Source organism: Cebus imitator, unplaced genomic scaffold, assembly GCF_001604975.1.
Source record: "Cebus imitator isolate Cc_AM_T3 unplaced genomic scaffold, Cebus_imitator-1.0 Scaffold435, whole genome shotgun sequence".
NCBI lineage: Eukaryota > Metazoa > Chordata > Mammalia > Primates > Cebidae > Cebus > Cebus imitator.
In genome coordinates, this window is record NW_016107750.1 from 336,842 (window position 1) to 363,737 (window position 26,896).

Below are 26,896 nucleotides of genomic sequence, written 5' to 3' on the forward strand. Positions count from 1 at the left end.
CCACCCACCTCGGCCTCCCAAAGTGCTAGGATTATAGGCGTGAGCCACCTTCTGCTTGCTTCTTTAGGCTGGGCTGCCTTTGTGTATATCTGTGCTCAGGACCAGAGTCAGGAGACCCTGGCTCAAGAGGCCCCACCTAGGCACTTTGTGGCCCTGGGACCCCACCTTTGCCCAGCCTGGGCTAGACCAGGCCACTGGGTCAGGATCCTCCTGGACCCACAGCAGCCCTGCCCAGCACCCCGTCCGTCTGCCTCTCAGCCACACCCTTCCTGCTCTCCTCTGATTCCACGCACAGGGGCTGCCTTTGCTGCACGCACCGTCAGGAAAACCGCTCTCTTGGCAGATGATGGCCGCCAGAGGCAGTGCCAGCGCAGGCACTGCTGCTGCTCCAGGGCTCATGGTCTAGACGGTCCAGCTGCTTTGCCAAGGGGCAGCCCTGAGGCCTGTGACCTCCAGCGGGCTCAGGACACACATCTGTCCACTCTGGTAGAGACTCTAGTATGGAGATGCCCTCCCCCTGCCCCTCCATACACTACCCTCTCCTCAGGGAATGCACCCTCTCAGAAGCCCTCTCTAGCCCCAGGGCTGTGGTGAGGGCCCCTTCCCTGGGGCTCAGACTGGACTGCGGTCATCAGTTTACTTATTTTCCTTCCCACCGGGCAGTGAGCTTCTTGAGTAACGTGCATTTCTGGGTCCCTGGCACACAGGAGGCCCTCAGTCAATGCTTGTGTTTGTTGGACAGTTTTGGGGGACTGGGAGGACCTTAAAATTTTCGGAGGAGGGGAGATAGAGTCCCAGAGACGGGGGTATGGGGCATGGAGTGAGGCTTCACTATCCAGAGGAGAGGGCTCTGGGTTCCAATCCTGGCAGCCTGGGGACTGACCCAGCTGGACCACTTACTTCAGCTCTCCAGGCCTCAGTTTCCTTATTTGTAAATGGGCATCTTCAAGCTGCCTCTCTTGGTCACACTGAGGTCGTACCAAGGTAAAGTAAGGGGGTGCTTTGCAAAGCCCCTGAAGACGTGACTCTTCCCAGCACTGTTCTAGGCGTGACAGTGGGCCAGGATGGGCAGGAGGCCTGCCCCAGGCCCCTGTGTGCTCTGGGAGGCTGACTTCTTCCTTGAATTGCCTCTGAGTACAGCCCAGTACCTCATCCCAGCCTGGTCCCCAGGCCTAGCGTTAGCCCAGCGACCAAGGCTGAAGGGGGCAGGGTGGGCGGTGTATGCTGCGGCCAGAGGCCGCGGGCTCCGGAGCATGTGCTCCTTCTCCTCCAGGACCCTCCAGAAACCAGAAACCTTTCCCCAGCCTGCCCTTGGCTCCAACAGGCCACGCTGTCGGGAGAGGGTCCCCTACATGTGCTAAGCAAAGATCAGGAGCAGAGGCCCTCCATGTACCCCAGCCTGCTGGCTCCATGGCCTGGTCACATCCACAGCTGACCCAGCCTCCCTTCACTGGGGTCCCCTCTGCTACCCACGTTTTTATATTTTGAGCAGATGAAAGATCCTGAAAGATTCTCATTCTGGGTGTGTGTGCATGCGTGTGCATGTGCATGCGTGCGCACACTGGTGTTTTGGCTGGGATTAGCTGGCCGCTGGCTGCTGGTTCCTCGGAGCTCTGCTGTGTTGAGAGGACATCAGAGAGCCTGTGCTGAGCTGCTTCTCGGGGAGCCCCCACCCTCCTGCACATCCTAGGGCAGGGTATTTGGGGTCAGGAGTGGCAGAAGAGAGAGGATGGGGGAGGCAGGCCCTGCTGCAGGCTCTGGCCCACCTCTGGCCCTGGCCCCCAGCGAGGGTTGGGGCCCAGCCCTGTTTCCTGCTGGCCCCTGCCCCCCTGGCCGACCCCTGCTCCCCAAGCAGCAGCTGGCGGTGCAGGGGGCGCATGCGTGCGGCGGGAGTGAGCTGGCTGCGGAGAATTAATATTCCTGGAACATCGCCCTGGCCTCCTGCACACGCCGAGGAGAATATTACGGCGATTAGCGGTGGGAGTTCGGCCTGCACGCAATATCTGGATGGAGAATTCGGTGTGATTAATCTGGCGCTAAGTAGCAGCCTCCGGGGTCCGCAGGGCTCTGGCATGTTTGGAATGGGAAAAAAGCTTGGGAGCAGAGCAATTCTTTGGGGGGTTCTTTGGGAGTCTGCCAGGGTGGCAGCTGTGCCCGGGGCAGGCTGCAGGCTCCTGGTGGCCCCAGGTGGGCAGATCATCCCTTGTCTGCCGTCGGCGGACTGCCAGCAGATAAAAGTGTGCGTGGTTCAGAATCTCTGCCCATGCGACACCTGTCTCAGGCTTTTCTCTTTAGCCTCCTGCTTTCAGGGTCGCCGACCCATGCTGGAGTTGTAGCGTCACTGACACTTCACACCACCTTTCAGGGCCTCAGTTTCTTCATCTGTAGAACAGGATGCATAATCCCTACCCTGCCATGTCAGGGGAAAGTCACTATAATTTTTCACACTTCATGGAGGAGGAAACAGGCTGTGAGCATTTTGCACAGCCAGGCGTGGCTCTGTGCTGTGCAGATGTTAAGGATTATTGTTAATAATTCGACTAAGAACCTGAGTTCGGCAGCTACCAGTTCCTGTTGCTTTGTCTTTGCTCTTTGGGCAATGGCAGATCTGGTGTTCGGAACCTCCCAGAGTGTGTCGGTGAGGTGTGGTGGCAGGGGATAGTACTGGTCGCCCCGTATGTAAAATGGGTATAAAAATAGCGCACTTCCCTGAAGTGGAGGCCCACATGAGAACAGTGCCTGGTTTATGCTGTTCTGGGGCTGCTTTCTAGTCTAACTTGAGGCAGCAGTAGATACCAGGTGAAACTGGTGGTGATGTGGGTCGGGGAACATCTGTGGGTCTGGCCTTCCTGCCAGTCACCAGCCCCAGCCAGGCGGCTTCGTTGGATAGAAGCATTGACTGCGAGAGCTGGAAAGAAGCTTCCTGATCTTCCCCAGTGTCTTCACTTAAGAGCAAGGAAACCGAGGCACAGAGAAGGAATGAGGCTTGCCCAGGGTTGCACCAAAGTAGCGGTGTGGAGGGAGGATTGTGGTTTTTGGAGCCAGCCAGGCCTGCATTGACCTTGGACAAGTCTTTCTTTCTCTGGGCCTCAGTTTCCCTATCTGTAGAATGGGAACATTCTGCCAGCCTTTTGGGGTGGAAGAACAGTGTAATGGGGAAGGAACAGAGCAGACACTCTACTCCTTTTTTTTTTTTTTNGGATGGTCTCGATCTCTTGACCTCGTGATCCACCCGCCTCGGCCTCCCAAAGTGCTGGGATTACAGGCTTGAGCCACCGCGCCCGGCCTTAGCATAATGTTTTTAAGGTTCATCCATTTGTAGCACATATCAGCGCTTCATTCCTTTTTATAGCTGAGTACTATTCCATTATATGTATATAACGCAATTTTCTTTATCCACTCATGTAGGGGACACTTGGGTTGTTTATACTGTTTGGTTATTGCGAATAATGTTGCTATGCACATTGGCATACAAGTATTTGTTTGTGTCCCTGCTTTCAATTCTTTTTTTTTTTTTTTTTGATATAGGGTGTCACTCTGTTGCCTGGAGTGCAATAGCATGATCTCAGCTCACTGCAGCCTCTGCCTCTCTCCTGGGTTCAAGTGATTCTCCCACCTCAATCTCATGAGTAGCTGGGACTACAGGTACATGCCACCATGCCTGGCTAATTTTTGTTTTGTTTTGTTTTGAGACAGAGTCTCACTGTGTCGCCAGGCTGGAGTGTAGTGGTGCGATCTTGGCTCACTGCAACCTCCACCTCCTGGGTTTAAGTGATTCCCCTGCCTCATCCTCCTGAGTAGCTAGGACTACAGGTGCACACCACCATGCCCGGCTAATTTTTTTATTTTGAGACAGAGTCTTGCCCTGTCACTAGGCTGGAGTGTAGTGGCACGATCTTGGCTCACTGCAACCTCTGCCTCTCAGGTTCAGCAATTCCCCTGCCTCCGCCTCCTGAGTAGCTGGGACTACAGGTGTGTGCCACCAGGCCTGATGGCACATTTTTTGTATTTTAGTAAAGACGGGGTTTCACCATGTTGGCCAGGATGGTCTTGATCTCTGGACTTCGTGATCCACCTGCCTTGGCCTTCCAAAGTGCTGGGATTATAGGCATGAGCCACTGCGCCCAGTCATGCCTGGCTAATTTTTGTATTTTTAGTAGAGACGGGGTTTCACCATGTTGGCCAGGCTGGTCTCGAACTCCTGGCCTCAAGTGATCCACCCACATTGGCCTCCCAGCAAGCTGGAATTACAGGAGTGAGCCACTGCGTCTGGACAGCAGCCTGCTTTCTTAACAGGAAAAGGTCCAGTTCTGGGAGTTCCAGAGGGCTTTCTGAAGGGTGTCCAGCACATACGTCTGGCTTGCCTCCCTTTGCCCAGGGTGCTGGACTTGCCGAAAGCTCTCTTGGTGAAGGAATTCCAACATTGCACTTTTTCACTCACTTGCTTCACGCACTGTGGAACATTTCCAAATCTGATTTGCAGGACTTTTTTTTTTTTTTTGGCTAGGGAGGATTCAGACTTCCATGCAACTCACCATGCCCAGAAATGGATACTGGATCAATTGTCTTCACTCCCCCTTTCCCATGCAAGCAATGTAATGGCCTTTGAAAGGGGTTGATTTGTGGTCTTCCAGCATTAGAATGGTCTGTGGTCTTGAGCAGCTAAATTTGAAACCGGGCTTTTCAGGAGGATCAATTGAACTCTGAAACAGCTGGACATAGTGCAAGGTGGCAGGGGTCAGGGAGAGAGGCAGGTGGGGCTCCTTGGGCTTGGCTGTGCCTTCACTGTTGACTCCTCAGTGCTGGGAACAGTGAGAGCTCACACAAGTGCTGCTTGAATGAATGCACGCATGCATGAGAGGATGGATCCGTGCTATGATGAGATGCAGCAGAGTATGTTGGATAAAAGCCTAGACAGCCTGGAGTAGAACCCCAGCTCTGCTCTTTGTTAGCGGTGTGACTTCGGGTAACTCAGTTCAGTTCTCTGGGCCTCAGTTTGCTCATCTGTGAAATGGTTGGACTAGATGATTCCAGCACTCCTCCCAGCTCAGATGTTCTGGTTTCTTTGTTGGCCTTCATCCCCAACAATAATGCACCCAAAACAAAGGCTTGGTGCTCTCTGATCCCTCTAGCTCAGTCACCATGCTCCCAAAAAGCTGTACTCCCAAATAGAGGCAACATGGCCTCTCTACCCAAATGTGCCAGGGAGTTGCCAACATGAAAATGTGCTTTTTTGCTTCTGGGGGTTGGGTGCCTATACCTTCCCGTCGATGCATTTGACCCTTCCTCCCTTCCTCCCAGCCATCCTGATCCAGCTTACATACCTCCTCCTCCAGGAAGCCTTTCCTGATGCCAACTCCCAGCTCCAGTCCTTTCAAGGTCCTTCTCTGCGTCGTCTGCTCTTGGCTTGGGATCCCACCTCACTCATGTTAGGGTGTGTGTGCGAGGTTATTGAATAATTGTGCACATGTGTCCTCCACGGTTCAAGGGGACTGAAGGGAACCCTTCATAGATTGCTTATCTATGAAGTGCCTGGCCCGGTGCTAGGAGGCACATTGGCACTCCTTGTCTGAAATAACCCTCTCAAAATCTCAGTGGCATAAAGGAGGAAACTGAGGCTTGGCAAGCTGATTTGGAGCCTAGTCTCTGATCCCCTGAAGCTGTTTCTTCCCACTGCCACGCCCCCTCTCCCTCAGACTGTGCTGTGTCCTCCCGATACCTTGGAGACCCTGATCAGATAAAGCAATTATGCTGGCTGCTAACTGGGATCGGCTCCTGCTGAGAGGCCACGCCCGCTCTCAGCATTTTGCATCCCTTATCTCATGTAATCTCACAGCAGCCTTATAAGGTAGGTCTTATTCTTATCCCCGTTTTACAGGTGGAGCATGTGTGGCTCTGAGAAGTCACTTGCTCAAGGTCACACAGGAAGGAAGTGGTGGAGCCAAGATTTAAAACTAGACAGCCTGATGTAGGTGCCTGCCAAATTGAATTGCAGTTCTTCAATCCACTATTTAAATCAGCCTTGCCTGGGTTCCTCAGGGCATACTTCTTGGTACACACTGTGTGGGTCAGAGGACGAGGGGCACAGGATGACAGACCGGCGTCCTTGGCTGATCTCAAAGCCCCACTGGGAAGGGGCAGGTACAGTTCTGCTGGGGTCTTGTGAGGGTCTGCACTGTGCTGAGTGAGACCCTTGGAAGGGACATTGTTGTTATGCTGTCAGCTTCACATAGGGTGGGGTGGGCTCAGAGGGGTCAGTGGTTGATCTAAGGTCACCCAGTGAGCAAGTTGGGGACCAGGATTTGAACTCGAGCAGCTGGCCTCAGAGCCCCTATCCCTTTCCACCATTTCTTCCTGCCTTCCAGGACACTGCATATGAGCTGCTATGGGGGGCAAGCATAGAAATTGGTATTTGACTTGGACTTGGGGTATGGGTCAGTCTTCTTAGAGGAATCATGTAAGTCAAGACCCTCATGTAACACAGGAAGTGGTGGGAGTAGGGGAGAAGAGGTGTTTCCGGCAGAGAGAACAGCACGTGGAAAGGCCCGGAGGCAAGAGAGCATTTTTTTTTAAGATAACTGGGTGCAGTGGCTCACACCTTTAATCCTAGCACTTTGGGAGGCCGAGGTAGAAGGATCACTTGAGTCTGTGAGTTTGAGATCAGCCTGGGCAACCTAGTGAGACCCTGTCCCTACAAAAAAATTAAACAACAACAACAAAACAAAGGAAACAGAATGAAGGTTTGTTGTGGTTTCGTCACTTGCATTTGCAGTTGCAATCTTTGAGTAGTCAGTTTATCTAGAAGGGTTTACTCAATTGTGTGGATTCGGTCCCAAGGACTGAGGTGGGAACACTAGCCCAGGATTTGGGAGGGACCAGGAGGCATGGAAGTACTTTATAGTCAGTGGGAGCTGCCTTGTGTCCTTACCTATAACCCTGACATCCTAGATATGGGAAGGATGAAATGAGATAACCAGGACCTGGCGCTTAGTAGGCCCTCACCAGATGCCAGGCACAGAAGCTCAGTGGCAGGCATTTGCCAAGTTTGGGGCAGCCAGTGGTCGGCAGCCCAGCTGGCCCCGTGGAACCAGGGAAGAAGGGAAGAGCACTGCTATGGAGTAGACAGAGCAGGGCCTGGAGGGGCCCTGGGCCAGAGCAAGCATGGCAGAGTGAAGTACGTGGCCTCCCACTGGAGGGCAGAGGCGGGAGCACTGGACAGGGAAGGCCCCACCAGGCCAAGGATGGCTCGAGCAGCTCTGGAGTAGGCGGCTAAGGCCAAGGATCTGGCTGTGGTCCCGAGTCTGGGCACTGGACACTTGGGTCTCTGTTTTGTCCCAGTGCTTCCTGGGCCTTGGTTTCCCCGTCTTGACACGGGCATTGGTATTTACTTCTCAGGCATTGCCGTGGGGTAAGAAGGGGGTTGTGAAGCCTGTGCTGGGCTTGCAGGAAGTAGGTGCTCAGCCTCTTGGAACGAACGCTGCTGGTGTACACAGAGAAACACAGCCAGGACCCCAAGCCAGGCCTCCTCTTGCTGTGGCTTCCCTGAGATGGGACTTGGGACAAAGGGTGGTTAGGACTGCCACGCCCTGCCCTTTCCAAGCCCACCTTTGTAGGGGGCAGCATGGGCTCACTCCAGTGGCCCATGAAGGCTTTAAGAAGCCCTGGAGCTGCCCAGCCAGCCCTTCAGGCTCTGAGCCCCTTTGCTGGCCTCACATCCCAGCTCACCTTTCTGCTCTGCAGCCTCAGAGATGTCCTTACCTTTCTGAGCCTTACCAGGTAAAATGCAGCCCTTTCTGGTCTTCATGATCACCACCTAAGGTGCTTGGTGCAAGTCCCCAGCACACAGTAGGTGTTCTGTGAACAGTCCGGCTTGCCTTTACGCCACAGTCTCCAAGCACAGCAGTGAGCTGCGCTTCTCACCTGTGGTGGGCGTTCGCCCCTTTTAAGCCATTCGCTCTGGGGCCAATTATAAATAGACACATAATCGCCCCTATCTATAGAGATAACACATACTCTTCAGATGAGCCCGCCCCTCCCCTGCCCCCCTCCACACTGGCACGCGCTCTCCGCAGTTGAAGGCGACGGAGGGATCTGGTGCTCCCCTCCCTCCTCCATCCATCCATCCCTCCTCCCCACTGCTCCTCCATCTCCACCCTGCAGAGGTGAGATCGGCAGGGGCCGTGATGTCAGAGGCTCAGCTGATGTCACCGCCCCGGCCCTGTGACTTCACTTGCCGGCTTGGGCAGGAGGAGCCACGAGGAGGCTGAAAGCTGAGAAACTGGCCCCTTTCCTTTTTCTTCTCCCTTTTTCCCTTTCCCCTCCTCCCCCGCTTCAGCTCGGGAGTTGTTTTCCTCCCCGTGGTCGCCAGGCTGGCAGGGGGTCTGGGGCAAGGGCCAGGGAAGGATGCTGCTGCAAAGGTAACGGTGTGCGCGGTGCCTCTCCCGCGGTCGTGAAAGTTTGCTCTGGCGTGCGAGGCGTGCCCGCTGGGTGCTCCGCCTCGCCTCGCTGCCCTGGCCCCAGGCTCCCCGGGGACGGGCAGGGGCCAGGCCGGGCCAGGGCAGGGCTGGGCAGGGGCCTCCCGGGCGGCCTTCACTGCCTTGTCCCCATCAAAGGCCGCAGCTGCTGGAGTGGCGGCTGCAGCTTTGAAACTGCCATAAAGAGCGATGGAGGGCGGGGAGGCGGGGGATGTTCAGAGCAGTGCCCAGGAGGGTGGCCAGGAGAGGAGGGGCCTGAGGGGGCTGCTCGGGGAGCGCGGCAGCAGCAGGGGCGTGAAGGGCAGGGCCCCGGGTCACAGTCCCAGGGGCAGAGTGCCCGCCCCTGTCCCCTCCGGTCCAGGTCCAGCCGCTGTGCGCGGCTGGCCCGGGTGTGAGGGTGCAGAGCGGCGGGGGGGGCGGGAGCGGGGGCTGGCTGCTCCCTCCTCCCCCCCCCACTGTTTCCAGGCATGTTCTTCCACCCCCAGCAGGCCATTTGTCAGCGGTGATGCGGGACAAAGGAGGGGCAGTGGGTGGTCTGCTGCGAGTTGGGCGATGGGCACGGAGTGAGGGCTGAGAGAAACGCCAACAATGAAGAGGCAGATCGAGGGCTTTGCTCATTCAGGCTGTCGAGGGAGCCGTCATTTTGTGTTAGCGTGTGTGTGTCTGAGGTGGGAGGAGGAAGAGAGGGGAGAATGACAGGAGAAGGATTATGACATTGTGTTGTCTCTGTTTGTGGTAAATGCAAATTTGGCACCAGTGGTTTCCCGGGAAAAGCAGCAGCAAGTAACCCAGGCCGAGGCCCTGGCCCAGACCCACAGAGGGAGCCCATGTGGGCAGCATGGGGCTTTATTTGGCCCTCCCTTTTTTTCTATCTGGCGTGTGCTTCTTCCATTTATTTTACAGTGAAGAGCTGGAGACAGACAGGCCGGGGCACGGCAGCCCCTCCTCAGCTCACCCCAGAGGAGGCCTGGGCAGCCCTCCCAACCCCCAGGTGCTGTTCTAGCTCCCTGGGCCCCTCCCAGGTCTCTGCCTCCAGCCAGGGTCATCGTTCCATCGTTCTCTTTGCCTGGGCAGCCTGAGGTCTCTGAAGGCTACTTGTGCCCACAGCTGCTTCTCAAGCATGAGCAGAGACAGAGAACCTGGGACTGAGGCTGGGATGGGGCTTTGCAGAATGAAGGTCAGGGCTGGGCACTCCCCTGGCTGCAGTGCTGGCTGGCTGGCTGGCCTGGAGGTTGGCAAACATCTCTGTAGCCAGGGGCTGTTGGCAAAGCGTCCTGGACCTGGGCTCCTCTGACGGGCCCATGAGGGCAAGGGAGCTTGAGCCTGCCCTGGGCCAGGAAGCAGCCATGCTCAAGTTTCTGGGCTGCCACAGGGCTCAGGCAGGTGCAGTGACATGGACGCAGGTGGACAGTGTGTTTAGAGCAGGTCTCCAGAGAATGAATGGCGGAGTGAATTTTACCAGGGCCAGGCTGTAGCTCAGGCCCCAGCAGGGACTGTGAGTTCTAAGTTGAGAAGCCAGGGCAGAAACATCTATAGGTAAAGGGTTGGGGAAGGCTGTGGCCCTCCTTCCAGCCTCCCTTCCTCACCTGAGTTCATCACCTCCTCTATTGGCTGGTCAAGTCTTCTGGTCTCAATTCACCTCCTCCAGGAAGCCTTCCCTGTCCTCCTCTCGGGTGGGCTTGGTCCTGTGCCTGGACCACCTTCTGTGCCCTCTCACAGACCTGACCACACAGAGATGGGTCTGTCTCCCTGTTAGGCCTTTGGGCGCAGAGCCTGGGTGACCATCCTTGGGTACAGGGACATTAAGACCTCCCCTCTGTACCCCTGGCACCTGCCCAGAGCTGGGCATAGAGGAGCTTTGTACCTGGAGCTCAGAGGAGCAGACCCAGACTCAGATCCCCCAGGAAGTGGGACCACCAGGATGGAATAGCTGTCCTTTCCTTATGTCCTAGATGGTGTGATGGACTCAACTTTCTTTGGGCAAACCCACCCCAAGGGGGGTTTTCCCCAGAGAAATCTTTTCCCTGTGTAACCCTGTGTATTCTGATGGGGAAATCAAGAGAGGCTTCACAGAGGAAGTGGCATTTGAAGGCCTTGAAGAGTGAGTAGCAATTTGCCTTGCTAAGGCAGGAGAGGGTGTACCATCAGAGAGAAGTGTGAGAACAGCACATCCAGGGTGTAAGAGGCAGGTTGCGCTGTGTAGCTGAAGCCGTTGGAAGGGAAGAGTGGGAAGAGGCGGCAACAGTGGAAGTGGGGCCCTTGTTTCGCTGGCTGGGGAAGCCACTTCTGGAGGGAGACCCTGACCTGACGACAGACTGGGTGGTGCCAGACGGACACCACGGCCGTTGCAAACTCGCCTCCTGGATGTGCCTGCGTCTTAGCACTTTGGACCCGTTTTCAGGATCTTGCAAAGCTGGCCTCTTCAGGCTGCCTTGTGCTGGGATTCCCAGATGGCCCCAGATTTGAATTTAAGGACCAACTTGGGTCTTTTTTAAATTTGGAGTCTCAGGACCAGTCCAGGCCACATTCTGAGCTGGAACGCAATTGCTGGGGAAGCAGTTTGGACGCCGATCAAAGGGTGAGGGATCTAGGAGCAGCTCCTCCAGCCTGGGACCCTGGGATAACTGGAGGTTCCTGTGGGAACCTGGGGTGGCTAGTCCCCCAGACCTATCCCCGACAGAGATGACAGCACAGAGGGGTGGCCAATGTCCTGGGGCCAGACCTCCTGGGTTCAAGCTTGGCTCTGCCATTTCCTAGCTGTGTGGCTTTAGGAAAGTTACCTGCTCTCTCTGAGTCTTTATGTTCTGGGGTAATCATAATACCTATATCACAGGGTGGCTGAGGGGAAGATTACATGAGATCATTCTCACAAAGCAGTCAGCCAGAGCCTGGCTCCCAGGGGGCACTGAATAATTGTTAGCTTAAAAAAAGACGGCCCCACAGAGTGAAGGCTCTAGCACCTAGTATCTGGGGGCTGATCACTCAATCTGTCTAATCTTTAGTTTCCCTAGTTGCAAAATGGAGATGGCCATCATGTCTGGTCATAATAGCCAGGACTGATGAGCACTTACTGTGAGTTTTGCAGCCTCTGTACTAGTTGTTTAACGATGTATTAGCTTACTTCATATTCTCTCCCACTCTGAGCTACATGTAGGGTCAGAGCAGGGGCCTGGGCAGCCTAGAAGCCAAAAGAGCCCAGAAATTCAGTATTTCATGGATGAGGCTAAACCAGCCCCCTTGGTTAGCAAAGGCAAGAACAGAGGGAAGTGAACAGCGGGAGTGTGAGGTGTGGAGACCACAAAGGCCCACCCACTACTGTCAATGAGCTGCCTCGGGCTGGATGCCCCTCATACATGGAGAGCCACCTACACCCCGTGGGGCCTTGAGCAAGTCATGACTACCATCCTGTACTTGCATTTCCCTGACTGTGTGATGCAGACTTGGGTCTGTTCACCTCTCAGGCCCATCACTGCTCTAAGGGGCTGTGATTCTCTTGTTGCTTTGATTTTCTTGGAAGGTTTCCATGTAGGTGGTGACTTGGGCGGTATCATTGGCCCATTGATTTTTCCAGAAAGGTTGCTTTCTTCCCTCCCACTCTGCATTCAGCCCACAAATAAGCGACCTCTTGCCCAGCCTTCCCATTTCTCCTGTCCCTGCTAGTACCTCACCTGGTCTGGGCTGGGCGACCGACAGGGCCCAGCCCAGTAGCGGCTTCCCAGAGGGCATTTGAGACCCGTAGACACCACACCCCATCACATGTGAGGAGCACCTGAGGTGGTGTCCACGGGGCTGGGGAGTCACATCCAGCCCATAACTAGCTTTGTGAGCCTCATTGCCAGAGTCTCCCAGCGGCTCATTCACTCCTCCTCCCCTCAGCACGAGCTGTGGGATCAGACAGGTGTGGCTTATTCCTTGCTCCTCTGCTCCGTCTGCTGGGTGACTGCAGGCACCACACATCCCTGAGCTTATTTGCTTAAGGGATGAATGATCCCACCTCACGGGGCGCCTGAGGCTGGAATGACGATGGCAAAGGCACTTAGAAGCATAGTCACTGATTGAAACCTGTGTGCCTCAGTAGGGGGTGATGTTAATGTCCCCATTCTACAGGTGAAAAGGCTGAGGCTGCAGGAGCTTAGGGAGCTTGCTGAAGGTCACATCGGCCTCCGTCCTTCCTTTCTTTTTAACACCCACCTACTACCAAGAAGGCCCAGAGCCCATCTGAGGCAGGACGGGTGAAGGAAGCCCAGAGAGCCCTCAGGGAGGAGGCTGGGGAGACACAAAACTTCCGAAGAGGTGGCTACCACGCATGCTTGTCATTTGCCCGCAGGGGGTTGATAATGGGAATAACAGTCGTCAGGTGGGCAGGGCAAGGGGTGCCCTGTACTGTCAGGGCCCCTGAGGAAGATACAGTCTTGGTTCCCTCTTCTCAACATATTTCTGCTCACCTTCGCTCAGGGCATGGGGTTGCTTAAGGGCAATGCATGGGTTCAGATCAGCTTCTGCACTCACCTGCTGTGTGATCTCAGGCTAATTATTTATTGCTCTGAGCCTCAGTGTCCACGCCTGTATGTGAGGATGGTCATTGTAATAGTGCTGTGAGGATGTTGTGAGTGAATGCATGTAATGCGCTTAGCACCATGCCCAGCTCACGGGAGAGCTCTAGGAGTCCTCTTGAATCAAACTTGCCTTCCCTCAGCACCCGCCTTAAGTCAGCGCCAAGCCCAGGCAGCTTCTTCCTATGCCCTGGGCTAAGCCGCCAGCCTGGGGGCCTGGGAGCTGAGCGGCGCTGCGCAGGGGGAACAGCCTCTGAGAATTGGTGTGTTGGCTCCCACTGCTGGTGCGACAGACATCCTGAGGAAATATGTCACTTTACAATAGTTTTCAAAGAAATTTCTAGAAAGCTCTTTTAACCCTATGGGGGCCATCCACAGCCTGGACTTTTGTTAGGTTCAAGTCTGTTTTGTCTTGATTTGCTGAGGACCTGCTCTCTCCTGGGCCTCAGTTTCCTCATCTGTAAAGCAGTAACCACACAGCTCAGAGGGCTGCCTATATGAGATGAGACTGCTCCTGTGAAACATGCTTTGTAACCTCAAGAGCACCTTACAGATCTTTTGGTTCTGTTTCTGGTCATTTACCAGATGGCCACGGGCAGATGCCTGGGCAGGACCATACTGTGTGCCGAGGCTGGGTGTACGCAGCAATGCAATGCCAGCTTGGCTCTCGGGCTCCCTGAGTCGTGGCCTCACCTAAACTCTTGAACTTTGTAATTTCTAGAGAACGTGAAAGGCTTCACAGGCAGCCTTGCTCCTTTGCAGGGAAATGCTGGTAAGCGTCTTGTCCTGGTCACTGGTTCATCCCACCTGTGTTTTTGGAGCAGCTCCATGTGCTGGTCACTGGCCTGGCTGATGGGGATGAAGCTGAAGACCAGAGGTCAGCTTTGCCTTTGAGAGCTTGATCTAGGAGAAGGGATATGGAAAGTCACACCGAAAACTCTGATGACTGCGGTTCAGGGTGACTTGGCACAGGGCCTGAGCTTCTCAGAAGAGGCTCAGCCACAGGGCAGGATCACATCTAAATGCATATTGGCTTGTGTCCTCTGCTCAGAATCCTTCATCATCTCCTCTTTTTGCCCAGGGATAAAGTCACAAAGCCTCTGTGGCCTGTGCTGTCCTGCTCCAGCTGCATCTCCAGCTTTCTCATTTCACTTCAATTACCTTACAGGCCTCCGTGCCCTTCCTGGAAATCTACTTGCTCCCTCCTACCGCAGGGCCTTTGCCCAGGCCACGCCCTCTGCTTGGAGCTCGCCTCCAACTTCATCACTTGGTTATTTTCTATTTGTCTTTTAGGTCTCAGCTTAAATGTCCTAGATCCCCAAGGCTTGGGGTCCCTATTATACAACTGCTGTGCTCCTGCCACACTTACTAATGTGTATCATGGTTATCAGATGATTTTTTTTTTTTTTGAGACAGAGTCTCACTGTCACACCCAGGCTGGAATGCAGTGGTGTGATGTCGGCTCACTGCAGCCTCCACCTCCCAGGTTCAAGTGATTCTCCTACCTCAGCCTCCCGAGTAGCTGGGACTATAGGCACCCACCACCACACCCAGCTAATTTTTGTATTTTTACTAGAGACAGGGTTTCACCATGTTGGCCAGGATGGTCTTGATCTCTTGACCTTGTGATCTGCCCACCTCAGCCTCCCAAAGTGCTGGAATTACAGGCGTGAGCCACCGCGCCCAGCCCCAGATGATTATTTATGTGATGATTTTTTCTGACTATTCCATGGCACCATAAGCTTCATGACCACAGAGACTCTTGGGATCAATGCTTGTCCTATAATAAGGGCTCAGTCAATGATGAATGAATGAATAAGTGTTAAGGTAAGAGTTTCTGGAGGAGGTGGCATTTGAGTAAGACTTGAAAGAGGGTATAATTTCAATCTGTAGGGAAGAGGGAAGAGCATTCCTGCTGCAGGGAGCAGACAGGCACAGGACAGGAAGCCAGCTTGTCTAGTTAGGAAGAGAGGCAGAATGAGACCTGGGAGAGAGGTTTGGAGAAGCAAGTAGAGCCAGAGAGGGCATTGTATTCCAGGCTGATAGGAATAAACCTGAATGTGAAGTCACTCAGGACCCACTGACGACTTCTGAGCCAGGGAGAGAAAAGTCAAAATGGCTTTGGATAACTGTAATGAATCCACCGCAGGGATGGGTGGGCAGGGCAAACTGGCTGCAGTCAAGAGGACCAGTGAAGAGTTGGAGAATCCACAGCTCCTGCTCCTTTCTGTTCCCCTGGAATCACATGTGATTTGGCAGTTATCCCCGAGAGCTCACAGGGAGATGCAGGGCAGTGATGAGGAACCTCACACGGCGTGGCCGCTTCCTGAAAACAATCGCCTTGGTGTCAGGGCAGCTATTCTGAGTTACTGGAGGGAGAAACAGAGTGGATTGAGCATCGGCATCTGCGTTTCCCGGCTTCTCCTGTCGAGAAGGGAGCGTCCAGCTCTGCATCCCTGCACCTGCGTCCTGGTGCCTTCTATTAATAAGTGGCCAAGGAATCTCAACACTGAAGGACCAATCTGTGGCAGAAGATGAACAGAAATATTTCTGTCAAATGCCCAGCAAACCAGACTCCACACCTCCGTGGGGAGCCAGCAGATCGTCAAGAGTCAGGACTCTTGAGGACCTGAGGACAAATTCCAGTGCCATCACTTAGCAGCTGTGCACCTTCAGGCATCTTCTTAGTGACTCTGGGCTTCCATTTCTTCACTTATGAAAATGGGGACTGCGCTGGTGTTGTGAAGGCTAAGGTTAAGTGACATATATAGAGCCCTGAGCACGGGGAACACTGGAGGCTCAGGAAGTAGTGGCCGTTATCATGGCTGCGTTTTTCTCCATGGTTTGAATTCTTAGCAGGAAGCTTGGGTTTCAGGCTTAAAAATGAAGAGCATGTCAACAAAACAGGATGGAACAAAGTCTTTTCCCAGCATGCCTCAGCATGTGGCACTGCCTTCCCGTGGAGCCCAGACAATGATGTGGCTAAAAGTCTTGAGCTTTCAGGCAGAAATAATCCAAAAGGAAAGGAACTTCCTTATTGTCATCTCATGACAAAGCGATGCAGGGGCTCTGCATATTCCAGTTCTGCCCCCTCCTAGCTGCTCTGTGCCTCAGTTTCCTCATCTGCAAAATGAGGCAAGAACAGGGCTCACTTCATAGGGTTGTTGTAAGGATTAAGCAAGTTACTGCAGGAAAAGTGCTTACAGCATGTCTTTGTCACTGCGACTGTTAGATCATTTCATATTCACGTTAACTCTTCGTAGTGCTCTGAGTGACTCTATGGGGGCTTTGGAGCCAGAAGGCTGAGTTCAAATCGCAGCCTATTCCTAGCTGTGTGACCTAGGCAAGTCTCTTAACCTCTGTGTGCACCCATTTCCTGCTCTGTACAATGAAGATGACAATCCCTGCCTGCTAGGGTTGTTGTGAGGAGTGAATGGGGATCACTCAGGTAAGCTCACTGGCTCTCCCGAGGCAGGGAGCTCACTTGGCCCCTCCTGAGCCAATTTACAGCTGAAGAAATGGGATGATTTGCCCAAGGACACACATTGGTGAGACCAGGCTGGCCCCCAGCTCCAGTGACCCACCCAGTGAGAGTCCAGCCACGAGGGGAAGTGAGTGCCAAGCAGGTGGGCACAAACTGTGCACCCAGGCTGCACGGGCTTCCTGTTCCTTGGACTCTCCTCAGGTGTTAGCTCTCTGCTCACCTGTAAGGAAGATGTGTAAGTTGATCCACAGCAGCTGCTGCTTGTTGGGCAGACCGTGGTCTTCCAGGCATGGGGTCTGAGAGGCTGAGGCCCCCGGAGCTGCCCCAGCTGCCCAGTGTCCAAAGCTTAACATACAACTGTGGGAGAGGCTGGTGCTGCCCACACTGTCTTCTTACATTCTTTCCTTATTGGCCTGCAGACTTTTGGTCCCACTGACTGTCTATGTCCATAGAAACACTTTCCAGTGTTTGCTGAGTGCTGGGAAGCTCGGTGGTTAAGAGTACAGCCTCTGAAGAGCTGGGTTCAAATACCAGCTTAGCCGCTTCCAAGCTGTGTGACTTGGGATAAGTTAAACTCTTTGCACCTCAGTGCCCCATCTGTAAAACAGGGGTAATAACAGTACCAATCTCATTAGGCTGCTGCAAATATGAAGAAATGGGACAATAATGGGAAATCTGCATAGTGCCTGGTTCATAGTAAGCCTGGATTCCTCCCAGCTATGTCATCTCGTTAACCTCATTTTAATGGACATGGTACCCTACCCTGCACAGGATGCTGGAGACCCAAGAGAAGCAGAGGTGTCTCTGCCCTGCAGATACAGTCCAGAGGGAGAAATGAATGCATGAAGCCCAGATTAGGGGACACACTTCTATCCTGGAGGGCAGAGTGGAGGGGCAAACCTGGTAAGAAGATGCTGTGGGACCCTGCAAAACAAATCCATGCCAAACGTGTCAGTGATACCAGGCCCTGCAGAATCCCACCCTTGCCCAACTCTGCAGCTTCATCTTTTCTTCCTGCACTGGGCACAGTCCTCCTGGGCACAGCAGGTGGCTCTCCCCCACACACCTAAGTCTCGGTATTCCCTGGTTCTCAGTTTTTTGTTTTGAGATGGAGTCTCCCTCTGTCGCCAGGCTGGAGTGCAGTGGCGCAATTTTGGCTCACTGCAACCTCCATCTCCTTGGTTCAAGCTTCTTCTTCCTCAGCCTCCTGAGTAGCTGGGATTACAGGCACGCGCCATTATGCCCAGCTAATTTTTGTATTTGTTTTTTCCCTCCCAGATCCCTGTTATTTATAATTTTTGTATTTTTCTTTTTTTATTTTAAAGACGGGGTTTCACCATGTTGGTCAGGCTGGTCTTGAACTCCCAACCTCAGGTGATTCACCCGCTTTGGCCTCCAAAGTGCTTGGATTACAGGCTTGAGCCACTGCGCCGGGCCAATTTTTGTATTTTTAGCAGAGACAGGGTTTCACCAAGTTGGCCAGAATGGTCTTGATCTCCTGACTTCGTGATCTGCCCGCCTCAGCCTCCCGAAGTGTTGGGATTACAGGTGTGAGCCACCGTGCCTGGCCAGTCCTGTTTTGAAACCCTCCCCACCACCATAACTTTACAGCCTCCCCTGACCTTATCCCAGAAAGAACTGTTCTGAGCCCCCATGATCCCTTCATGGGGGCTCCGAGACTTGCACAAAGCAGGGGCCCCTGTGGAATGAGGGCACAGAATGAGGGCGTGCCTACAGAGGCTCCCCACCTCTGCTGTTTGTGCACTCTCGGTATCCTTGTGCTTTGCAAGGGGACAGTGCCTGGCTTGGGGACAGGCGCAGCAGGAGGCTGTGGGGAGTTTCTCACTGTTAGCCCACAGCTTTTGTAAGTTGCCTCCTGGAAGACTGCAGATGAAGCCATGAGTTTGTGAGCAGGAATTCTAGGCCTCCCTCTTGGTGTGATTGAGTTAGCAGGCAGTCCCTCCCAAGAGGAAGGAGAGCTAGAGCTTGGTGAAGGATAAAGGTGAGGGCTCTGTGTCTGCTCACAAGAGCTGGCAAGTGAGAGGAAGGACATCCGCCTGCTCTGAAGGCACCGGCAACACGGCTCACTTCGCACAAGTCACTGATCTGCCGAGCAGGGCCAGTCTCCTCAATCAATCCACGCTGACAGATGGTAGTGGAATCAGTGACCTAGAGGCAGAAGGCTCCATTTGTAATCCTGGAGTGGCCCAGGAGCCTGGAGGAGGGCAGAGGAGTTTGTAATAAAAGGAGTGATACAGTCTTTCCAAAAGCCTTCTTTGAGCCAGAGGAGGAGGGAAAGGATTAATTTTGTTTCTAGAATTGATACACTGATTCAGTTCAATGAGTAATTTTTGAGTGGACTGGGTTAGGAGGGAGGGGGAAAGAAACTAACAACTGGTCTACTGCCCTTTTCTTAATGAGCTCCAAGTGTGGTTGGAAAAACAGGATCCATGCATTTGAGACAATCAGAGAACAACAGAAGACATGAATGTGATTTCAGAGGAAAGGGTTGTCAGTTACTGAGTGCCTGCCACTGTGCAATCTCGGGCAGCAACTTAACCTCTCTGAGCCTCAGTCTACTCATATGTCTATTAGCTCTGTATCATAGCACTGTAGCTAACAGTGCCTGGTACTGCACTGATTTTTTTTTTTTTTTTTTTAAATAAAGAAACGGGGTTTCTCCATGTTGGTCAGGCTGGTCTCTAACTCCTGACCTTAAGTGATCTGCCCGCCTCGGCCTCCCAAATTACTGGGATTACAGGCATGAGCCACCGCGCCTGGCTCTGCACTGATTTTTTGTTTGTTTTTTTGAGACGGAGTTTTGCTCTCGTCACCAGGCTGGAGTGCAATGGCCCGATGTTGGTTCACTGCAACCTCCACCTCCTGGTTTCAAGCAATTCTCAGCTTCCCAAGTAGCTGGGATTATAGGAACCTGCCACCACGCCCAAGTAATCTTTGTATTTTTAGTAGAGATGGGGTTTCACCACATTGGCCAGGCTGGTCTCAAATTCCTGATCTCAGGTGATCCACCCGCCTCAGCCTCCCAAAGTGCTGGGATTTCAGGCCTGAGCCACTGTGCCCCGCCTGTGCAGCTCTCTTGGGAGTCCCACAACACCTTATGAGTGATGTAATTGAAACATTTATTTTTTATTTTAAATAGAGACTGTGGGTGGGGGTGGGGAGTGCCTCACTGTGTTGCCCAGGTTGGTCTTAAACTCCTGGCCTCAAGCAATCCTCCCACCTCAGCTTCCCAAAGTGCTGGATTTACAGGTGTGAGCTACCAGGCCTGGCCCAGTGAGATAGTATTATCTCCATTTTATATCTGAGGAAACCAAAGGGGGAAGTGACTTGTCCAAGGCCACACAGTGTGAGTAACGCACATCTTCCTGTTGGCTATGATGCCCATACACATTCTTTTTCCAAATGGTACTAAAAGAGGTGATGGGATTTCAGGGATGAAGAGACTCAGCCGGCCTGGTCCTAGGACTGGGGAAGTTTCCAGGTGGAGGTCATCAGAGCAATGTTCTGGCAGGGTCTGAAAGGGCAGGGAGGGGGGCTGCATGGTGATCTAAGAGGCAGGAGCTGACAGGAGCCTGGACTCCAGTTATCTGTCTGCATTCTTAAGTTTTTCCTTTTGAATGAGGTTCTGCAACAGATTGTCACCATCCCACAGGCCATGCATCTGAGACGCAAGTGAGCTAAGGGAAGAAGGGAAAGAATGGAGGAATGATGGGTTGGGAGACTCTAAGGAAAAGGGACTCACCTTTCTTCAAAAATTCTCTCAAGAAATTGAGGGTGCCCCCAACACCAGTCTTCAGGAAGCTCACCTGCACTCTCCTATTTTTGTCCGAAAAACATGGGTTTGTGCTGAGGGCCTCTTCCACCCTTCCCTGTGAAGCCCTGCCCCCAGGAGAAGCCAGGCACTGGTCTCATAAGTCTTGAGGCCTGAGAATTTGAAAATGAAACTCACAGAACAATGGGAACAGCCAGAGGGCAGGGCCTCGTGGCTTGTTCAGCTCTGCCCCGGAAAAGCCTGGCATGCAGGAGGTGTTGGGGGAATCAAGTCCCCAGGAATAGTCCTGAACTGCTTTGGAGCCCGATTCCACTTTGTGAGCCTGGACAGAGGAAGGCAGGAGAAATCACTGCCTTTCCCAACTACATGCTCCTGCCAAGGGGCCTGGGACCTTCTCAGGTCCTGCTTGGGACCCTGGGACCCTCCTTGTATAGCTTAAGAAAGGCAAAGCATTAACATCTCTGGCTAGGTGGGGTGAAAGGTCAAAGAGAAAAACCAGGCCCGAAAAGCTGTGCATCTCAAATACAGGGAAATCTGAGTCCCAGACCACACCTGGTTGCTGTGAATCCTCACCTGCTGCCGGAAGCACTTTTCCAATCCCAAGTTGGGTTGCTTCAGGAGAGGAAGCCACATACTCCCCTACCATCTAGGTCAGATAGGAGCCTAATTTAGAATTGGCAATTTTAGCCAGAATTAGGGACATCTAATCCAAACTCTCCTCACCCACGGGAAACAAGCCCAAAGTGGGAAGATAATTTGGCCAGGTCAAAGGTCGGGGGGGCAGGATCACAAATTCTCAACGCATCACAAGGCCTTACTGGCCTTGTCACTTTTGATGGCCATGGGGGCACTAACATCTACAAAGTGGTTGCCCTACAATTGATATTTTCTTTAGAAGAAAGTCTAGCCCTTCCTTTGCTCTAGAAACACATCAGGTTTGTAAAGAAAGGCTGAGGCCTTGGCACTGCAAACCCTCTGCCTTATCTGCAAATTAATTCGGGACCCGTGCGCAGCCGGCCCAGCATTGCAACTTCTTAATGCCGCAGCAGAAGGCACCTGGAGCGCCCATTTTACAGGTGAGGGTAGGTGTGCCCCCCTCCTCGCGTTTACGGCGGTGGAAACTGAGGCTCTGGCAGAACCCAAGTCGTTCCTCCACGGACACCCGGTGCTCATGGGCCGAGGATGCCAGGGACCCGGGCGGGATCAGCCAGGCCTTGGGCTGCCCCCGGCTCAGGGGGCGCTTGGCAGGCAAAAGCCGCCCCCACGCCCGGCCTGACTACCAGGAAGAGGCCGGGTCCTGGCCCACGGGTTTCCTGGGCCGTGAGAGGCGCGATTCTGGCATTGGAGGCTCCAGGGAACTCCAGAAATCAGAGATAGATTCTGGGCCACCAACTCCCCAGAAAGTTGGCTCGTGGCCACCCTCAAGACGGTCCTGAGGCGCGGGCCAAGATGGCACTAGGCAGGCGGCGCGCTGTGCCCAGCGGCCGCGGTGGAAAACTCCGCACGACCCGACCGCGGGGTGGGGGTCTTTGCGGCCCCGGCCCGGCGCGCGCCGACCTCGACGCCGCCGCACGCGGGTGGGCACGCGCGCGCCCGGCCCCGCCCCCAGCGCCCCGCCCCCGCCGCGTGCCCCGCCCCGCTGCGCGCCCTCCCGCCCGCCCGCGCGCCGCGGCCCGGCGCCTCCCCATTGGCCGCGCGTCGTCACCTGACGCTCTGTTATTTCCTGTGTGTTGGGAGAATGGAGAGAAAAAACCCCGAGCCGAGCGGCTTTCGGCCCCTGCGAGGCGGCCGCGGCCTCCGCCGGGGGAGCCCGCCCTGAGGCGCGCCGGACCGGGGAGCGAGCGCGCGGGCCGGAGCGAGCCTCGAGGGGCCGCGGCCCCGGCCCGCCCCGCCGCCGGCCCGGGCGCGCGAGCTGGAGGCAGCGGAGCCACCCCCACCCCCACCCAGCGCAGCGCCGCCCGCCGCCGCCACAGCTCTCTCCCCTCCCGCCCCCGGCGGAGGCCGAGGGACGGGGCGGGGGGCTCCCGCAGGTAACCGTCGCCCAGGCCTGAGGAGCAGGGAGAGGGTCGGGCTTGAGGGACTGGGGCCGGCCCGGGGTGTCCGGCCTGGGGAGCTGGGAGCAGAGGTCCCAGCCGGACCCGACCTGGGAGTGCGGAGCCTCCTGGACTCCGAGCAAGGCTTGGGGTGCTGAGTGGAGTGTTCCTGCCCGGCCCGACCCGGGAGTGCGGGCAGGGGGCCGGGCCAGGCCTGGCGTCAGAGGGCTGAAGTGTCTCGGGCCTGCCTGGGGGTCCGGCGGGGCTTGGGCGCCGGTCTTCGCCCGCGGGTGCAGAGGAAGGTACCTGCTGGTCGCGCGGGGCCTTGGGTGCAAAGGCGGCGGGTGTGAGCGGGCGGCGTCCGGGAGTCAGCGCCCCTGCCTCAGGGCCCCTGGCAGCCCCGGGGGCACCGGCCGCACTCACCTCTTCGCTGCGGGGCGGAGGGCCGGGCTCTGGGCTGGAGGGCGCCGCGCTGGGGCGTCCGGGAGGGCAGGGACCCGTTTACTGCCATGTGAACACCTGAAGCCATGTGGACGCGGCAGCTTCTCGCCTGTTGGGGGCGGAGGGCAGGTACCGGCGGGTTGGGCGCACGGTCCCGGCGCTGGACACACTTCCTGTGTGGGGCGGCCTCCCCTCCCCCGCTCCGGGGGGCCGGGCAGTGTGTGCGAGCCGGGGGTCTCTGGGCGAGGGAGCGCTCGTTTGGGGGCCTGAGGCTCTAGTCCCTTTTTCGGGGAAAGTGGTGGTTTGAAGGAGCGTGGCCAGTCGGGCCGATCCCTCGCCCGCTGCGGCGGGAGGTGCACTGTCCAGAGGACGCGGGAATGGGAGTGGAATTTAGTGAGTTGGGGGGCGGTGCCGTGGAGCGGCCGTCTTCCTCTGCTTGTGGGTGGGATTATTGTCTGTTTTTGTGGTTGCGGATACCAGTACGGTCTGCTGGTCTGTATTCAATCCTTTAGGTCAGGTCAGAATTAGGATTTCCCCCTTTTTCCTTTTTGCTTTTTTCACTTGAAGACTAGATGTCTCTAGTAACTGCTGTAAAATGGATGGAATTTTCGAGCTATTATCTAACAGGCTGATCTTTGAATGATAATTGGACCCTTATGTTAACAGCCTCAGTGAAGAGTTTTTATACAGCATCTTCCGTGGGGTAGCAGTTTGGTGGATGGGGAAACTACACTGAATTTCGACCCAGGAGACCAGGAATCTGCTTACGGCTTTGACGTCAAATAAACTGCAACCCAGGCCAAGTTACTTACCCTGGTGATTTCCTCATCCGTTAAGTGAGGATTCCCAGGTCAGACAGTACAGGGGTTTGTGGTTTTGCCTTTTGTATCTCTCATTTTGTGCTTTGTTTTAGCCATAGGCAACTCTTCTGAGAAATGCAGACTGTACCTTAGCTGGCTTTTTAAAACCTTTCTTACTTGTAGCTTCCAGTCTCTGCCTTCCACAGAGCATAAAACTTGGTCAGGGTACACTCTTTTTAAAAATCCCAGTTGGCCTCTAAAAACTTTCTTGTCTTTAGGCAAAAGATGTCCCAAGCACATCTAGACTTCCCCTTCTTCAGGCCTGGCATTAACTTTTTCTCCCAGTTGCTGTCTTGTGCTTCAGAACAAAGTGTATTATTCTGACCTAGGTGGAATGCACCTTATATGTTTTTTGTCTTTGTGGAAGAAGTTATCAGAAAATATTTCAAAGAATATTTGTTTACTTGGAAAATGTGTGGATAACATGTGATTGGGTCTGTGTATGTTGGCTTAGAGGAGTTCCAAGATCTTTCTGTGCAGGGGATTACGGAAGATCCGGATCTTATTAAAGTTCTTCAAAGGACATTTGACCAACTTGAAATTTCCAGCTTCAGCATTCTCAAAGTAGGGGGACAAAGTAGAATGCCATATTATCTTCTGTGGAATGGTATGCCAGTGGAATTAACTGTCACCTCAGGGTACACTAATTATTTGCATTCCCAGCTTACTGCTTACTGGTAGCCAATGCTCCGCAGATGCTGAAGAACCGCAATTTCACTGTATTTATGGTGTGTGAAGGCCTTAGGCCATGCTTTTGACTGGTATTTCTATACCAGCCTCAGAATTGGTTTGTCTTAAATTTCTAGAACTGTGCTGCTGGGCCAGATACGTACCCAATATGGTATAAAATGTCTTTCTCAGATCACTTTTTGTTATTTAATTTAGTTAGATCCCTTTTTATTTTATTTATTTTGAGACAGCGTGTTGCTCTGTTGCCTAGGCTGGAATGCAGTTTCGCGATCTCAGCTCACTGCAACCTCTGTCTTCTGGGTTCAGGTGATTCTTCTGCCTCAGCCTCCAGAGTAGCTGGGATTACAGGTGCATACCACCATCTGCTATTACAAGCAAAACACCCCATCTGTACTAAAAAAAAAAAAAAATACAAAAATGAGCTGGACATGGTGGCATGTGCCTGTAATCCCAGCTACTCTGGAGGCTGAGGCAGGAGAATTGTCTGAACCTGGAAGGCGGAGGTTGCAGTGAGCCAAGATCATGCCACTGCATTTCAGCCTGGGTGACAAGAATAAGTAAGCCTTCATCTCAAAAAAGCAAACAAAAACCAAAAAAACCCAGATTACCCAAATTGTAAGCAGTTATTACACTCACATGTATATTACGCTTGTCTTATAACTTACAAGGGAAAAAATTGTTACAAAATTTTCATTTTGTAAAGTAATTTGTTTGTATTTATGTGAGAGAAGGTTGCCAAAATTGACAAGATATCAGGAGACAGAGATTTTAGGTTCCATAACCTCATAGTGGTATACTTTTTTTTTTTTTTTTTCCCCTCCAGGCAGAATCTTGTTCTGTCACCCAGGCTTAAGTGCAGTTGCACAATCTCCACTCACTGCAACCTTCTTTTCCTGGTCTCAAGTGATTCCCCTGCCTCAGCCTCTCGAGTAGCTGGGATTACAGGTGCCTGCCACCATGCCTGGCTAATTTTTTGTACTTTTGTAGAGACGGGATTTCACCATGTTAGGCAGGGTTGTCTCAAACTCCTGACCTCAGGTGAGGTCAGGAGGTCATTCCCCTGCCCCAGCCTCCCAAAGTGCTGGGATTACAGGCGTGAGCTACTGCACCCAGCCAACTTTTAAAAACTAATAAAATGTAATGTATTTGAAATGATCACATTTATTTGCAGTTGGTCTTTTTCTGGTGAGTCCAACCTACTTTTCATATAGGTAGGAAAAAATGCTAGCATTTGTATAAAAAACAATCCTTTATGCTAGACTCTGTCCAACGCATTTTAAATTGTCTTACAACATCCACCCAGCTGATCTTAGAGGTAGATCATCTTTCCTTTCCCCTAGAGGTGATAGAGCTAGTGAGGGTCAAGGCTTAGATATAACCCTCCTCCTCTTGGCACCAGATCCTGTACTGTACTAGGTTTGTTTCCTGCTCAAGGCACAAATCAGTTAGTGGTAAATGTGGCACTGGAATCCATATCTTCCTGTTGTGCCACCCCCCTCCTTTTAAAAAAAAAAAAAAAAAAAAAGCTGTGATGAACCTGAAATCTAGATTCAGGTGAAACACTGGAAAGCATGGTTTTTGTGACTGCTTATGCTTTTGCTCCCCCTGGAGTTTCCTAAACTTTTACCCTGCCCATACTTGGCCAGTTTTGCCAGTGTACCTGAGATTTAATCTATGAAAAATTTCTTTATTCATATCTAATTCTGTTATTCTGTCTTTCTATCAATTCAAAGAGTAATGTACATAAAGGGTTATCTCTCTGCCTAGCTGTGTTACTAGTTTACAATGCACTGGAATCATTTTACACGGGGACTGCTCTCAGTTTGACCGAGTGGGACTCGAAAAATGTATTTACCAAAGACAGTTCTTTTCCTAGGATACCTTTAGCCTTCTTACTCATGGGGACCCTTTTTTTTTTTTTCTTTTTTTTTCTTTTTAGCTGGAGTACAGTGGCAGGATCTCGGCTCACTGCAACCTCCGTCTCCTGGGTTCAAGCATTTCTGCCTCAGCCTCCCAAGTAGCTGGGATTATAGGCGTGTGCCACCACACCCGGCTAATTTTTGTATTTTTGTAGAGATAGGGTTTCGCTATGTTGGTTAGGCTCATCTTGAACTCCTGATCTCAGGTGATCCACCTGCCTCAGCCTCCTAAAGTGTTGGGATTACAGGCGTGAGCCACCGTGCCGGGCCCATTCATGGGGACTTTGTGTTCAGCGCACCTTAGTACTCCATTCATTCTGTCTGGGACTTTGAATCTGCTGTATTCATTTTCTTTTTGTGGAGGTAAAAAGTAACAAGATAAAGCAAAACAATAAAACTATATTGGAATAAAACAGTACCTTGAAGTGATACATTTGAAATACAATAAGCCTGGGCAACATAGTGAGACCTCATCTCTGCAAAAAATAAGAAAGCCAGTTGTGGTGGTTGGTAGGTGCCTGTAGTCCCAGCTATTTAGGAGGTTGAGGTGGGGGGATCATTTGAGCCTGAGAGGTTGAGGCTACAGTGAGCCACGTTGTTGCCATTGTACTCGAGCCTGGGTGACAGAGCAAGACCCTGTCAAAAAAAA

At 53.3% G+C, this 26,896-nt stretch overlaps 1 protein-coding gene across 5 annotated transcripts in view; it reads left to right on the plus strand.

The window, feature by feature from the left end:
• TCF20 (transcription factor 20) overlaps positions 1 to 26,896 on the plus strand; it is a 187,598-nt gene that overhangs the window by 54,743 nt on the left and 105,959 nt on the right. For 2 of the 5 annotated variants that reach the window (XM_017510286.2, XM_017510289.2), the window contains exon 1: positions 22,026 to 22,334. The exons of 1 other annotated variant lie outside the window; for it this stretch is intronic. The gene's annotated coding sequence lies outside the window, so the exon portion shown is untranslated. Of the gene's footprint in view, positions 1 to 8,240; positions 8,418 to 22,025; positions 22,335 to 26,896 lie in introns of those variants that run through there. 2 more of the 5 variants (XM_037731984.1, XM_017510288.2) reach the window with 2 other exon arrangements.